Source organism: Cololabis saira, chromosome 19 (genome assembly GCF_033807715.1).
Source record: "Cololabis saira isolate AMF1-May2022 chromosome 19, fColSai1.1, whole genome shotgun sequence".
In the NCBI taxonomy this organism is placed as follows: Eukaryota; Metazoa; Chordata; class Actinopteri; order Beloniformes; family Belonidae; genus Cololabis; species Cololabis saira.
Window position 1 is genome coordinate 32,336,857 of NC_084605.1, and position 17,166 is coordinate 32,354,022.

Below are 17,166 nucleotides of genomic sequence, written 5' to 3' on the forward strand. Positions count from 1 at the left end.
TACCAGTGACTAATGAGATTTCAAAATGTGTGTTATCTTCATTAATGTGTTTTTATTCAAAAAGTCAATAGTGCTTGTGTGTGAGAAAGAAAGATTCTTAGTGGTGATCAGTTATATCCAATAGAAGCGATTCTGGAAAGGTGCGCTGGTATTCATGACAGTATGCAGCATATTTCTTGGATATTTATTCACACAAATTGGTCTAACTGTTTATATATAACTACATTTTCCAGCCCCCTAGGTTCATCTGAATTGTGAAAAGGCTAAGTTGCCACTGTTTCTTTTTTTCTGCATAGGATCAATGTTTTGCATCTGTTGGATAAATGAGGCCATACTTCACATGGTGTTTTAAAAGCCCGTGGAGGTAAAGTCTTGATAGAGGGCTTTTGGAAGTGCTTGTGTTGAAGCAGGGAGCATAGCTCAATTAAATGAAAAAGTCCAGCACAATAATGACCCATCTGATTCATATATTCATTAAAGAAATCAATCCTACATGAGTTAAGTGCAGAAACAGGATCCTCAGCAGCCTTAAATCTTAGCAGCGTGTAGTATGCACTTAACAACAAACTCAAATGTGCAGAATAAGACAAATTGTGTTCATTACGGAGCTTAAAACACAAATGAGGACAAAGCAGTGTCTTGAATAACAGGTTCTTAAGAAAATGTATTATCCAGGTCCAAAAAAAGTTAAACCACCAGACAATTCTTTTAATCTATGATTTAGCACAGCCCAACATGACTAGATGGCACCCAGGAGACGAGTTGATTTCCATGTTTGCCAATCTTTTCCTTTATACTTGCCTGTAGGGACCATGAGTACACTTTTATGCCTCCCGGAGAAGAGCTTAAAGAAGCAGTTTGTTCAAGTCCTGCGTAGACTCGCATAGTAATATACTTGATTGACGATAGCAAAGTTTAGAAAAGACCCCAGAAGAGTTTCCAAGCCTCGTTTATTTGGGAGTTCTATATTTGATCACAATTCCCGCTAGGCTGGATTTCTGTGGGTTTTAGGAATCCACTTCTTTGACTCTTTCAATGGTGCAGTTTACTGATGAGGAAAAGGCCAAGTAGGGACATTGGTCATCTTAAGTAGGGGCCTTCCTTCATCAGAAGTTGAGAGGCTTCAGGATAATTGATGGGTAAGCTTCATACCCCTATGACTGGGAAAACCTCATTTAGACCACAGCCAACAAGTATTTTATTTTTATGTATTCATTTCATACTAGATATTATCAGTACTCGAGTTGTAAAAAAAAATCAGGGGGGATGGTGGATTTTGTCATATGGGGACAGATAATTTGTGCTGATTACAAATAATATAATATATTACAAATAATAACACTGACCAAAACACCTCCAGAAATACTGCAGGAATGACATAGCAGCAGTTAAATGCAGCCTTCTGTAAGCTTTAAATATCCACTGGGCTTACATTAAATACATCAAAACACAAAAATAAAAACAGTTTTCTGTACTTATCAATATGTCTCTGTCCTTCACAGCATAAGTAAAATGGATCACTGCAAAAATTCAAAACCTTAACAAGAATATTTGTCTTATTTCTAGTTAAAATGTCTCATTTTAGTAAAAAAATCTCATTACACTTAAAACAAGACTCATCACTGGAAAAAACAAACAATTTTCTCCTGTTTCAAGTAGATTTTCACTTAAAATAAGTAGAAAAATCTGCATGTGGAACAAGATTTTTTTGCTTGTAATAAGAAGATAAATCTTGTCCCACTGGCAGATTTTTCTACTTATTTCAAGTGAAAATTTACTTGAAACAGGTGAAAATTGTCAAATAAGTTATTTTTCTGGTGTTATTTTTCTGATGATGACTCTAAATGTTGAAATAGCAGTAAAACCACATTCATGGATGAAATGACATAAGGGATGGAAAGGGGGGATGGAAGTTTTAACAGGGGGAATGATTTTGACCGTTTTTATTTCAGGGGGGATGCCACCCCCCCTCATCCCCCCTCAACTCCAGTACTGGATATTATGAAGAAGAAGAAAAAAAGAAAAAATGTAGTCATATTTAAACAGTTTTGGTGTTGCAAATTCTGTAATATTCAGTAATGATTTATTTAGTCAGCCCAAGCAAGTTGGTGATGAAATTAAAAGCACTCTTTGTGAATTTTCTTGCTAAACATACAAAGTTGTGTTTGCATTAATAATGCACATTTTGTTCTTGGTCCCTGCTGAACACAGCAACCGTAATCACCCCCTCACTTGCAAGCTCAGAGCTTAAAAGTTAACCAGTTGTCATAAGTGACATTTGTTTAAAAGAAGCATATTTTAAATGACAGGAAAGCTTGTTGTCCTAAATGTCAGCGTCTCACCACTCCTTAAACACTCCAGATACTAAACCGTGACTCAAGCTGACATGACTTTGTACAAATTGCAAATGACCCTCTGTCAAAATAAAAGCCTGCTAGATTATACATAGAGAAGCAATATAAAAGGCAAATGAAGAAGAAAGGTCAAAAGTGATTGACTAATTTTTGAGACGCCCAGCAAAAATGTAAACTTTAGACCTACAAAAGAAATGAAAGCACGGATCTGTTTCAGGTCAGCTCAACTTTACTTTTTTAACCCAATATTACACATCAATTTTTGTTCAAGGAGCTTTAATATCTAAATATGAAGTTTGTTTATTAATGCTGCTAAGTAACTGTCACAGAAAAATACATTTAAAAAAATGCTGTGCTTGTGAACCCTGTCAAAAAGAAAATAAATAAAAGTTATTTCTGAATCATGACATTTCCACGATTAAATAAAGTATCAACAGAACTGCCCTAACGCCTTTTGTGTTATTTCCACTAAAAACGCACAATGCCCTGAGCAAAATGAACGAGGCTGAAGCAGAATGAACAAGCGGACCATATGCTAACAAATAAGTACACTGTAATGCAGTAGTTAGAGTCACATTACAGCATTATCAGTCAATAACAAGATGATTGGTTGGCAGTGGCATGTCTAGTTAGCGGGACATTTTTGCGCTTGACATTTATCATAGCTCTAGGGTCATGAACTTGAAGCTAAACAAGTGAATCATTAAATTTGAATGGCTGCAGATTTGCCATCTCTGAGGCACTGACAGAAGTGTTTTCATGCTGAAATGAGTGACTAACTTCCGCTAAGCTAAACACATCTTTGTTCAAACTGGAGCATTACGTGCTCTGAGGGGACATATACCAATGGTTTTCAGTGAAACAATGGCCACTTTAACAAGGGGATCATTTGCTGGATGTGATTTTAATAAAGAGGACTATTATAAATTGATTTCTGCTGTGAATCTAGTCATGTGTTTTATCGAGAAAAGCCAAAAAAAGGAAGTTTCATTTCTTTTTAGTAAAAGAAGAACACGGTTATTTTAGCATATGAAAACCATTTGGTACAAAGACAGAATTGTCCCTATTAGCATCAAAAGAATCATTTCAACAGGCTTTCAAAGGGGTAATTCAACTCTGTTTTACCTTATCAGAATCATGTTTAGTGGCGACATTTGAAAAACTCCCTCTGCAAGTGGATCTAAAACACAAAATTCCAGTTATTCTTTTTTTTTTTTTTTTTTTTTTTTACCTTGTCTGCACACATATTAATGATTGATACCATGACGGTAGAAACCAAAGGTATATATATGTGCATTATTACTATATTTAATATATATACATATATATACGCATACATATGCATACAAGCACTGGAAATCTGCAACAAAAAAACTACAAACAAAGTACGAAACCGAACAGAAGAACACGGTTATTTTAGCATATGAAAACCATTTGGTACAAAGACAGAATTGTCCTTATTAGCATCAAAAGAATCATTTCAACGGGCTTTCAAAGGGGTAATTCACCTCTGTTTTACCTTATCAGAATCATGTTTAGTGGCAACATTTGAAAAACTCCCTCTGCAAAAAAACACAAAATTTCAGTTATTCAATGAATGCTTTGAGTGGCAGAATCTCCACTAAAACAACCAAATAGCATGTTTTCCCTTCTCAATCCATCAATCCACTCATTTTAATCAAATAGGCCTCGTCATAAAAAAAGAAAAAACAAAAACATAACAATAGCAAGCGGACGAAGAAGCTGTAGCCTTCATTTAATTCTCTTATCTGTGGGATTTAGGGGACAGGGGTGATGTTAAACTACCATACACTAAATATTAACTTTGACTTTGTGGGTGGTTTATGGCATTTCAGCAGCAAACCACAACAGCAGTTCAGACGCAGCATGCCCATACCTTCTGCCGGATGCGCGATTTATAGCTTTATTACTCTTTGTCTTAAAGAACAGAGAAACATAATTGAAAGGAAGAGATAGCAGTGAGTGAGTGGAAGAGCTGGAGAGGTCATGCAGGAAGTGAGAATCATCAATGTTAGAGATGTTCCACAGTGACAGATTTACGACTAAAAAGCCAACCCCTCTCTTTTTTCTTTTTCTTTTTTTTTTGTGTGAATGCCCTTTTTTTACCGAACAAGTAAGATCCAATTTTCTGATTCATCTGCAAACACTCCAGATTGAGTTTAGCATTCTGGTGGTGCATTTAAAACGGGCATACATGAGTTTAGAGGTCACCAAAAGGGCTCCGACTAGAAGTCATAAGTTTGCACCCACACCATCACAGGCCCTTCTCATATTTTTGCCCCCGACTGACAACAGGCCTATTGTTCTCTCTGATAAGGCTTCAGTGTGCACAGTAATAGGAATTAAGCGGGGCATAAGTCACGGAAAATTGGGTGACAGCAGATCAATAGATATTGGTGAGGCCCCAGGGTCCATTAGTGAAGAAGACCCCTTTGTTTGTCCAGCGTAAGAGAGAGTTAGTGGATGTTCGGTTCTGAATTAAGTGTCTGAACTAAGAATACAAGAAGCTCATGGGACGAGGAGAAAGCTGCTTCTGGCAGAAGTTCACTAGCCTGACGTCTGTTTCTGTATAAATAGAAAAACACAGGCGATGTACTGTTGTTACAGGATGTAACGCAGCATTCTGTCACCCCTGCCGAGGAAATGGATCTTCGGAGAAAGTCATGTTCCCACTGAAGTTTTATTATGCGTTCACACTGAGATCAGTGCAGAGATGGGCTGCAGTAATGAATTATCCCTTTAGTAAGATTTTGCAAAGGTTACATGGGTCAAAAGCCATAAAACTCTGTTTCACTGTTTCATCTTTGTAAATCTCTTTCATGAGGGTCATGGGGAAGCTGCAGTGTACCCCAGGTAAAGAAACACCAATACAGATTATTTCCCACCACAAAAAAACTAAACAAAAAAACACCATCCAAGTGGGATATAGTAAGATCCACCAATGAATGAATGAAAAAAAATGTATTGGTCACCACCAAGCATGTACACTTAGGTCACGACCAAAGGGGCAGGGCTGAAGCCTCGGCTTATGAATGCCCCCCCTTCTTACATATAAATATAAATAAATACAACAAATGAATAATAGCTAACAACAACAAAAAACATATGCATATTTACATGCATACCTAACTAGTTATGTACTAACATACGTACCTACACATATATCCATACATGTACATACATATATACGAGCACATTACATATCCACATACATATGTACACTACACATGCTTACACTTACATACATGCATGTATCTGCACACACATGTTAAAAAAAAGGATTATTTAAATTATTATAAAAAAAGGATTAAATCAGTCAGTCAAACTTTATTGTCACACAGCTGTAAATACAGTTGTGGGGGAGGCAAAATGAGAAAGTGTTTCTCTAGGGTTTGCCCAGTTAAAAGGCTTTTTAAAGTATTTACGATCACACACACAACCCTACCAAGACCCTCCTTCCACTGCACACACACACACACACACACACACACACACACACACACACACACACACACACACACACACACACACACACACACACACACACACACACACACACACAAGACATAGTGACTGCGTTTTCATTGCAGTTAATAACCCTTTTAAAACCCGAATATTGGCAATAACCCGAATTTGCACGGCCATGTAAACACCAATAACCCCTTTGAATAACCCGAATTTGCTCATATTCGGGTTTTTAAAAACCCCTATATAACCCCTGGTTTACTGTTTTGTTTTCTGCGCATGCTCTGTTCGCAAGGAATCCTTGAGTCCAGGAAGTTCTTATAAACACGGAGAAACGCAAGACCAGGCCACACTTTTGGAGTGAGGAGGAGACTAATCACTTCATAAATGTAATGAAGGATATGAACATTTTGGCATTTGTAGACGGTAGAAAGTACCGGGATAGCCAGATTTACAAGAAGGTGAGCAAAAAGTTGCGCGAAGCAGCATTTGTTTTGAATTTGGATACAGGAAGAAGAAGCGGAAATGACGGGAATTGCGTCATGATGTTCTCCACGCGTCGCTGGTTTGATCCAGATATCCCGAATGAGTAATTACCATGTAAACGGAATATTCCGAATGTTTCAGTAACTGGAATATTAGCAATAACCTGAATTTTGACTGCATGTAAACGTAGTCATTGTAGTGAGAACCCAGTAGCAGACTCATTGCTGCAGCCTATGAATAACGTGTAAGTGTCGTTTAAAATGACCATGTGGTTAAAGTGATTAACTGATAATAGATACTTAAAAACTAAGAGTACAAATAAATAATGAATAAACCCTGACCATGACTCAGACTATAGATAGTTCAACATCCCAACAGCTTTCATGAAAAGGCTATTTGTCAGTCTGGAGGTCCTGCCTTTAATGTTACGTTACCGTCTCCATGGCGGCAGCAGCTCAGAGTTTGTGGAGAGACTGTCCTTTACAATGTTCAGCGCTTCTGCAGCAACTCCTACTCAGACGGGAGGCAAACTCTGATGACCCTCTCAGCTCTTCTAACAATCCTCTGCCAGGCTTTTCTGTCTGGCACACTGCAACCTGAGTACCCTGTTGACATCCAGTACATCAGAACATTCTCCAGTAGGCCTCTGCAACGGGCTTGAGCGTGCTGGAGGGGACACAGGTTTCGTTTCAGCCTCTTCAGGAAGTGTAATCTTTGCTGGGCTCGTTTTGTAATTGCTGAGGTGTTTTTATTCCAGCTCAGGTGCTCCGAGTTCTGCACACTCATGAACTTGCTGTTCTCTACCGTCTCCGCTGGGCAGCCACCGATGCTGAAGGGAATGTGCTCAGACAGAGTCCTCCAGAAGTCGATATCCATCTCATCATTTTGTCTACGCTGAGCACCACATTGTTCTCCCGACATCAGCGGTCAAGGTTATCAAACTCCTAGCCCTGGTGAGGGATGTTATTTGTTTGGTTCTTTGTGTGGATTTTCAGCAGGGTTTACATGAATGCTTTACCAAACATAGTGCATGACCTAACTTGGAAGTTGTGTTGCTCCAGAAAATGTTTCCCAGCCTTTGAAGACGCGGTGTCAGACTGTCCTGGCTCCCGCTCATATAATTTACATTATGACGTGGGCGTTGTGGGGTGAAATAAACAGAAGACTTCTGCCTCCATCCCAATATGGAAACTGGAATTTTGTTTGCAAAGTGTCCGTGGCAACAACTGCCTCAAGAAAGATTATCCAAATCAATGCCAAATTGCACATCGCTGCATAGATTTACAGACAGGCAACTCCACAGGATTTCAATGGTATTTTTGGACACAGTAGGGCACAAAAAAGAAGACAAGACACGTTAGACACCATACTGGTGTTTTTTTGTTTCTTTGTTTTTTAATCAACAATGACCCATCAGAAAGATAGAAAGATAAAATGAAATGAAATAAAATCAAATACTGGATTTGGGTGTTCCTGAATCACCCTCGATCCCAAATACATTTTCAAAACATCACTTATTACAGGTACTTCATGTTTGGGTCGTCCAGTTTTTCTAATAACATCAATACTTTTGACTCATCTTGCCCTTTTCACAGCCAAAATAATAAACTGCATAAATATACATACAGGACTGTCTCAGAAAATTTGAATATTGTGATTTTCTGTAATGTAATTACAAAAACAAAAAAGTCATACATTCTGGATTCATTACAAATCAACTGAAATATTGCAAGCCTTTTATTATTTTAATATAGCTGATCATGGCTTACAGCTTAAGAAAACTCAAATATCCTATCTCAAAAAATCAGAATATTCTGGGAATCTTAATCTTAAACTGTAAGCCATAATCAGCAATATTAAAATAATACAAGGCTTGCAATATTTCAGTTGATTTGTAATGAATCCAGAATATATGACATTTTTGTTTTTTTAATTGCATTATAGAAAATAAAGGACTTTATCACAATATTCTAATTTTCTGAGACAGTCCTGTATATTTGAAAATGATAATGTCCACAACAATCCACGACAGATTTTTTTGTTGTTTTTTCTTTTTAAAGAAGGTTTCAAGTGTAGAATCAATTTACTTTCCACGCCCCAAAAGACCATAACCAAAGTATATCCAGTCGATAATAATCATAGCATAAAACTAATAAAGCCAAAGTTTAAACTTCAGATGCCAGAAACAGCAAAATCGTGCTATATTTTCATGAGAAGTATCTCAACTGAAGATAAAGACTGGAGGTCACTGCTTCTGACTAAAAATGTCATTACTACAGGCAATGTAGCGATTAGTCAGGAAATCTATGTCCCTTTCACTCGTTTGCAGGATAAAGTATGTTACTAAGAGCATGTGTGGTATACAGTATTGTGCGCTGCTAGAAAAGTGTGCATCACAATTAAAAACACCCCGCAGTCTCATTCTGGAGCTAAAAGATGGAAACGCATTAGCCTTAATCTTTACAGTGTTCGACATGATTAGCAAGAGCATGTGACAACTCTGATAAAACAGATTGCAATATTAAGTTATTTTGGCAAATGCATATTGTGGCCATCACTCCAGGACATTCTCACTTAAATGCACAGATAATGTTGTTGCATTGCATTATTTCTACCCCATAACCAGACCCCCGCCGAGTGAGCAACGCGCCAATGATAACTGAGGATATTAATTAGTATAGCACATTTGTGGCACATGTACTTTCAGCATTAATAAATTCCAATCCATCAGGTTGTGATTTAATTATAAAATTATGTAAATGGTTGCCATGAATCATTTAGGTTTAAGCATTTTATGCTAAATGAGAGGGCAGAATATAACCATATCACAATGATGAGAATTTACAAAGTCAAGTGATGACAGCACAAGTACACGAATATTTAATGAATAGATCACAACTTCCTGTGGCCGTGCATTAATTGCATAAAAAAACATCTAACACTGATGAATTAATCATGGAGCTCTTAAAATGACAGACAGACAGCCTGAAAACTGGATCTATTACTGTTTGAAGTCAGTCTTGAACCTTTGAATGTCAGGAAAAGCACATTTGGGACCTTTCAAATTATTGATATTTTATATACTGCCTGCCAGGCCTACGGTTAATGTCTGCAAATGATTGTGCAGAAAAAATAGTGCAGTCGTTTTCTAATACAGCAGTTAATTTTGATGTATGTATTCATTTATTTATGTCAATGTCACCCTGTGAAAGACTGGCGACCTGTCCAGCGTGCACCCTTGCCTTTCACTGGTGCTGGACTGGGATGAGCTCCAGCAGACCCCTGTGACCCTGGATAAAGTGGACATACAAAATAGATAGAAGCTATTTTTGCAAGAGTATAATGAAAATTGTTATATAAAAAATGTACTGGTCGTCATTTTACTTATTGATTAAACATGCTCAGTCATGCTAAGTTTGATGCATCGGCACGAGTATTCTCTGCAAATCCAGTTTCTATAACCAACAATGTCTGTCGATCATGAATGTGCTAGAACTCCTGACAACACAATATTGACTTCTCTGGTTGAAAGTGAAACACTGAGAGATGTAACTTAAATCAAGACTTAATATTTCCCCAACTGAAATCAAATCATATGATGCCTTAACCTTAAACAAGTAGATGCAGAAACCTAAGCGTGTGGTTTCGGTACACAAACAGAACAAAATTCAAGTGTATAAATAAAAACAAGGGTAGTAAAATATAAGTGACGATGATCACTGATGACGGATGACAGATGTCACTAATCTGGACAGAGATTCTTCCTGAGGATGCTTTTTTGCTTTCATTATCATTCCAGTTTCGCATGTTCTCGTTTTCCAAAGTTGTCACGTTCATGAGTGAGCGCTCTGATGAATTGTAATGATTTTTTTGTGTCAGTGACATGTCACACAGCAGCTTTTATTATCTATTTCAAATCAAATCAAACTTTATTGATATAGCCCTTTTCGTACAGTACATAAAATGCAGCACAAAGAGCTTAACACTAAAAACAAAGTCGACCCCCATTTAAATGTCTGCCCATTTAAATGACCATCATTCGGTCACAACACATTAAATGCTCTGTTATGTTTCTGACTAAGCACATTATAAATGGCTGTTGTTAATCATAGCAGGGAGGCCAGCATGTTGTGAGCGGTGTCCACGTTCGTGTTTTTGACACCTTCAGATTGACCACCGTAAAGCTACATTTGTGGTACTGGCCTCCATCTGGAAGGTGTAATGTATTTTGAAAAACTAAAGTGTACATAAAACAAAGAAGGAAAAGGTCATTATTAAAAGTTATAAATGACTAGCTACATTTACGGTCTTTTCAATCTGCTGCGGAAGCACGTTGGCTGTGCAAGCACGTGTGGAAACAAACCTGCTGGTACCCTTCCATTAAAGACACAAAAACCCACACTAGTCACTGAAATGACTTGTTACTAACAATGAAACCAATAGTTTATTATTTTCTGAAAACTGATGCTTAACTGTGTCCTGTAATTAGCATCTCACGAGTCTTTCTAGCAGATCATATCAGCTCATGTGCAAATATGTAAAAGTGAAGGCTTCAAAAGAAAAGAAGACTATCTATTGTGAAACACAGAGGAGGCTCGGTTATGTTGGGGGCTGCTTTGCTGCATAGGGTGTCTTAAATCTGTGCAGGTACAATGACATTTCCTGACTATCAGGGTATTATGGAACAAAATACACTTTACAGTAGGGGTGGGCAAAAATATCGATGAGAATATATCGCGATACTTTTCCAGCCGATTCAATATCGATATTAAAAATTTAAATATTGATTTTTTTATTTTTTTTTTATTATTTTTTATCCCCGATTTTTTTCCCATTATATCACCCAGTGCTCCTACCTAAGTGACAGTCCTGGGCATTGCCACTCTCTACCAACCCTGGGAGGGCCCTGCACTGAGCTCAGGTTTTATTTCACGTTTTATTTCATTTTATAATTTATTTTTTTATATAACACAATTGCCTGTCCTTAAAAAATGAAAAATAATGGACAGAGGTTTATTTATTTATGGATTTATATCTATACTGACTGATCACTGTGCCTGTCCTTGGTTTTAGTACCCATCTTTCTTGTGTTTATTATCATTTGCCACATAATTAAAGCAACCTCATACTAAATTTAATGTTAATTTCATATGATGTATATAATATGAAAAACATATACAAATAAGTTGTAACTTTAGCTTGTATAGTTATAATAAAACATATATACAACTTGGATTTTAAGATGTGTAATGCATTTTTAAATTTTTCGGTGAACTATGTAGAATATAATAATCGGGATATCGCAATGTGTATCGTATCGTGGCTCAAGTATCGTGATGCGTATCGTATCGTGAGGTCCTTCCCAATACCCACCCCTACTTTACAGTGTCAGAAAGCTTGGTCTCGGTTGCAGGTCATGGGTCCTACAATGAGATAATCACCCAAAACAACCAAGAATGACTGATAATAAAGCACTGGACTATTCTGAAGTGTCCTTCTATAAGCCCTGATTTATCAAAAAACTTGAAACATGAAATCTGGACAATCAACCCTTTGAACCTGAGACAGCTGGAGCAGTTTACTAACAAGAAGTGGGCCAAAACACCTTTTTAGAGTTACAGAAATCACTTGATTGCACTGATCGCCTCAAAAGGTTGTGCAACAAAGTATTAAGTTAATGTCCTATAAATTTTGTCCAGGCTAGTTTCATTAGTTTTTGTCTGGTGTTTATTATACTTTGTTGGTTCTTTAAATGATTCAGTGAAACAATGATTTGTATTAGTCGGTTTTCAGAAAATGATGAATGAATGATGATGATTTTTAAGCGACGTCAGCGACCATTGTGGGTTTTGGTGTCTTAAAATTGAAACAAACTAATTTTTACTGACAGATTTGGTACTGCTTGTTTGCACGCTTCTGTATAAAAAGCTAATTAAACAAATCCTACAAAAGCTGAGATTTCATTGAGTTATAGATTCCATATTGGCACCACCCCAATTCATCAGTTTTAAACATTTAAATGTTACATATTATTGTACAAAAGTATTGAAAAAGCTTAGAAAGCATGATGGGAAGAAACTACCTGGAAGGCTTTTTTTCTTTTCTTTCACACTGAAATGTATATCAGAGTATAGATGACCGAATCATGTTTTTTTTATTACCATCTTTCCTGTTGTCAAGTTGATGTAGTGCCAGGAACAAGGAGTATATTTGGTCTGAAGAGGCCTGTCAAATCAGACTGTCCAACTGCACTTTCTGATGGAGCTGTACCGCTCGCTCATCTGTCAGTCAAAGAGAAAGACTGCTGCCAAAGTCAAACTTGGGAGATGAGACAAGAAGACTTGCATGACATTTCATCGTCTGTGAGAGAGAAGAATGCGAGGAGCAGAGTTTGTGGGGCATCTTTGCTAAGTAATAAAATGTAACAGCGAGTAACGAGGAGGACGGTTAACACAGCATGTCACTTGACTCATAAAGTGCTCTGAAATGTTATGTACGAAAAGATCATTGTCTCACAATTTCTCTGAAAGTGGACCATAAAAGCAGATTATTTTCTCATCACACTTAGAAAGTAGGTTTGCACATTTCAAGGAACATCATTCTCACTACAAGTGAAGTCATAAAACATGTCATAGACTTGAATCAGACTAGCCTATAAATAAAACGGAATAAAATAAAATAAAAGTCATTGTTCTGACAGACCACAAAATTGATTAATAGTGTTTACTCACCAAAGAGCTTTGCCCAAAGGCAAGATGCTCACCTCAGCCATCCAGCTGTAAAGTTCCCAGCAGCAGAGGCACCTGTGGCCAGGCCTGCTGGGTACTGCAAAACCAAGATCAGGTATTCATCAGGGCATGACAGACAGATAAACATTTAAAACACACACACACACACACACACACACACACACACACACACACACACACACACACACACACACACACACACACACACACACACATACACACAACAGAACCAGATCTTGATGAAAAGAGCACCTTAAAAATCAACTATACAATCTTTTTCTTTTCCAATATTTTCTTCTACATGGTCGTGATTTGCAATCACTGCATCTCAATGTTTCAAAGTCACACAGTTGTAAGTGTGTTATTATTATTAGTAGTAGTAATAGTAGTAGAAAGTAGGAGTAGAAGTAGTAGCAGTATTTTAACATTATCATCATTTTTACCTACTGACATTTAGAAAGAGCATTAGAGAGTTAAAGCACATTGTCATATTGCTACAGCAAAAAAAAAAAAAAATTAAATCTATATTTGATTTGATTTGATTTGATTTGATTTGATTGAAAAGAAAAAAAGGAAAATTAAATTTGCCCTGATGTTCTGAAAGATCAACAATTAAAAAAAACGCACATGTAGTTTGACTTTAAATTTTGTATTTAATACAACTCAATATTTAAAGGAAAGCTTTCAGTTACTTAGTCAACCTAAGAACTAATCTGCAGTCCACAATAATTCACTTAGGAGATGTCTTAACAGTAGCGCAAGCAAACGTCATTACCAGGACAATGCCGCCCCTCGGTGTCCGAACATCTGCACTACATCTGTATCTTCAAGCTTTTGTTGACACATTTTACAAGGAAAGAGAGGAAAGAAAGTCAAAGGCTTAAGGTTTTTTTTTACTTGTATTATTTTCAAATATGTAAAACACTTTGTGCTAAAGTTCTATGTATTGAAAAGTGCTTTAGAAATAAAGATGTATTATTATTATTATTATTATTATTATTATTATTATTATTATTATTATTATTATTATTATTATTATTATTATTATTATTATTATTATTATTATTATTATTGTTGTTGTTGTTGTTAAGGTTTTTGTTATAAAAATATAACAAATGATTTGATGCATTTTTGTTAATTTCCCCCGTGCTATGTATTAGTTATTAATGACTAGGGTGAATAAATCCCACAGATAAACTTGCAAAAGAAGTTACTCACTACGCAAAGCCATTTAATAAACGGTATTAAAGGAAAGCCAGGAAAAAAAAAGATTGTTGTTGGTATAAAAATGTATATAGAAGGTAAACACCTTATCTCAGCATTTGGCAGCTCTGGTTCTGGAGGCTTTCTGCATGTTTTACATGTTTCCCCACTGAACACCTGACTCAAATAAATGTGTCAGCTTATCAATGATGCAGAGACAGAAACAACCAATTCATGTAAATCAAGCGTATTACCGAAAGGAGTCATGTTAAGAATTCTAGGCTCACAAACATTAGGAAAAACAGATTATACATGTTCAAAGCTCATAAAATGATCACATTTACCTGAGCAATGCCTGAAATGAACTGTAATTATTTGATCTGTGTTACTGGATAACCGATCAGCTGGTGAGACCAGAACAATGTCCCACCCTAAACACTTAGGATGCATCACGCTGCAAAATGCGAAGAAGCCACAAGTGCAACAAAACAGCTCATAAAAATAATCTATTTATTTTTACCATTTTTTTTTTCATATAAACATTATTTGTGCATGTACGGCTGTGAAATTAATTGTAAAGGAATCTAATGCAAACATGTGTAAAATATAACATTTAATGAATAATAGCTGTAAAGTGTAAAGTTAAGAAAACATTACATTATTCACTGACTGTAATTATCAGTAAAAATGTAAATGTTCTTTCCTCCGCTCATCTCGCTTATCAAACTGATTAAAATACAGACGGTACTACACTCTCATGACATATTGTGAAGCTTCATTATTTAGCCAAATGTAAGGCAAAATGCAGAAGATGTGTATAAAAAAACTATTGATTGTAGAATCAACCTTAGAATCAGTAACTTTGTAATATATTTCCTTAAAAACATTATCAGTCTCTCATGTTGAAAGAGGGATTACAACCCCTCCTTTTGTTTCAGCAACTTTGCATGAATTTGTTGAGGTTTGCATTTGTTTATACACTGTTATCCACACAAGTCCTGCAACAATATGCCAACCAGGTTAAGGTCTAAACTTTGACTGGAACATTCCAGTACTTTGATTATGCTCTTTTTTTCAGCCTTTCTGTCGATTTTTCTGTCCTTGGGATCATTGCTCAAAACTAGCCCAGAGTAAACACAGTATTGGCAGAGGACAAGCTAATGGTGAATGAGAATTGATGGATAGTCCAATGAAGAACACTGACCTAAATTGTAACTAAACTAAACTAAACACACCTCTTCAACAGTGGCTGAAAATCCAGTTACATGTTAATTACAATGATTTAAAATCCAAATGATGTATTAATAATGAGATCAGTTCACAGGCATCACCAGCAGAGGGCCATGATTACTCTTGCTTTGTACTAAAATATGTAATAGAAGCACATTGAGTTGTCCATAAAAAGGTGACTTTTTGGAGAAGCCTTAGAAGTGTTTCCTAGAACATGTTGAATAAGTCTTTTATAATTCTGGGTTAAAGGGTGAAGTTTTACCTAGAGTCATGTGATGGGCCAACAGCACCAGAGCCACTACTCAAAGAAACTAAAGAAACTGATGAATAAGGCTGGCTGGGTGACTTATCTAGAGCCCAAAGAGATGCTTGAGGGAAGGATGTTACACAAGATCATGGACAGTGCAGTATTCTCTGAACAATATCAATGAAGTACTTCTCTCAGAGACTTTGTCAGCAATGCTGCAATAGAGATAAACACAAAAGAATCAGTATTTATTTAATGAAATTAAATATCTGTTCAATTTGCTTATTATTTTATTCACTTAACTTATCATGATTGTTTTATTTATGTGCCTTGTGCCTTATGGTGTTTTGTCTTCCATTTGCCTGTCCAGCACTTTGGACCATGTTGGTGTTTTTTAAGTGCTTTATAAATAAAGCTGACTTGACTTGACTTGACTATTACACGATTAAACAATTACATTTCCTTTTGGCATTATTGAAGTACTTTTCAATTCACTTTCAAAACACAATTTTTCTTTAGTAAAAACATGGTTATGCATTCACCTATTTAGACAACTTTTAAAGATAATTTCAAGCTTTAAAATTAAGGAAAACATCTTCCGGTAGAAGTTTGTGTATATTCTTGCTTATTATAGGCTTTGCCTTTTTTATTAACAGGTTTATGTAATAAATACATATAGGTTGTTGTATGGCTCTAGTTCCTTTAGTACACAATGAGAAGATGTGAATGCATAATGTACATGAATTAAAAAGATATTTGCAATCATGTAAAGTAAGGTACTTATGCCGCGTTCCATTTGTCCTCGGAAGTGGGGATTTCCCAGTTCCCAGTTGGATTTTTGAACTGGAACGCCCTTCGAAGTGGGATTTCCCACTGGGAAAGTGGGAGAGTCTTCACCACCCCCGAGTTCAGATTCCAAGTTGGCTGCCCCGGTTGTAAACAGTTAAGAGAGCTCTGTAAAAATTCGTAGCACTTCATTCTAGTTTTGGTCACACTAAATCAGTCGTATACAAGTATTGTTCGGCATATATATGCTGCTATAATGTAATTTACATTTTTCATGTGGTATATGCGAACTACAAACTTGTTTTCCTACTTTGTAACTGGAACGCTGATAACTCGGCTGTGACGTCATTCCCAGTTCCCAGTACCGACTTCCGAGGTAAATGGAACGCAGCATTAGGTAGTTATAAGAAATGTGAATACCATTGCGCATGACATTTATTTGTGAGAGATGACAGTAGAAACGTTCTCAATGCACTACTCTTTTATATAAGTGTGCAGGGTCTTTTCTTTCTTTTTTTTTTTCACTTCAGGGCACTTCTGACACAATCTTTGTAATAACTCCTGACATCCTCCAGTAAATGGGCCATCTGTGTGTGTGCACGCCCCGTTACAGTTGGACAGAGGG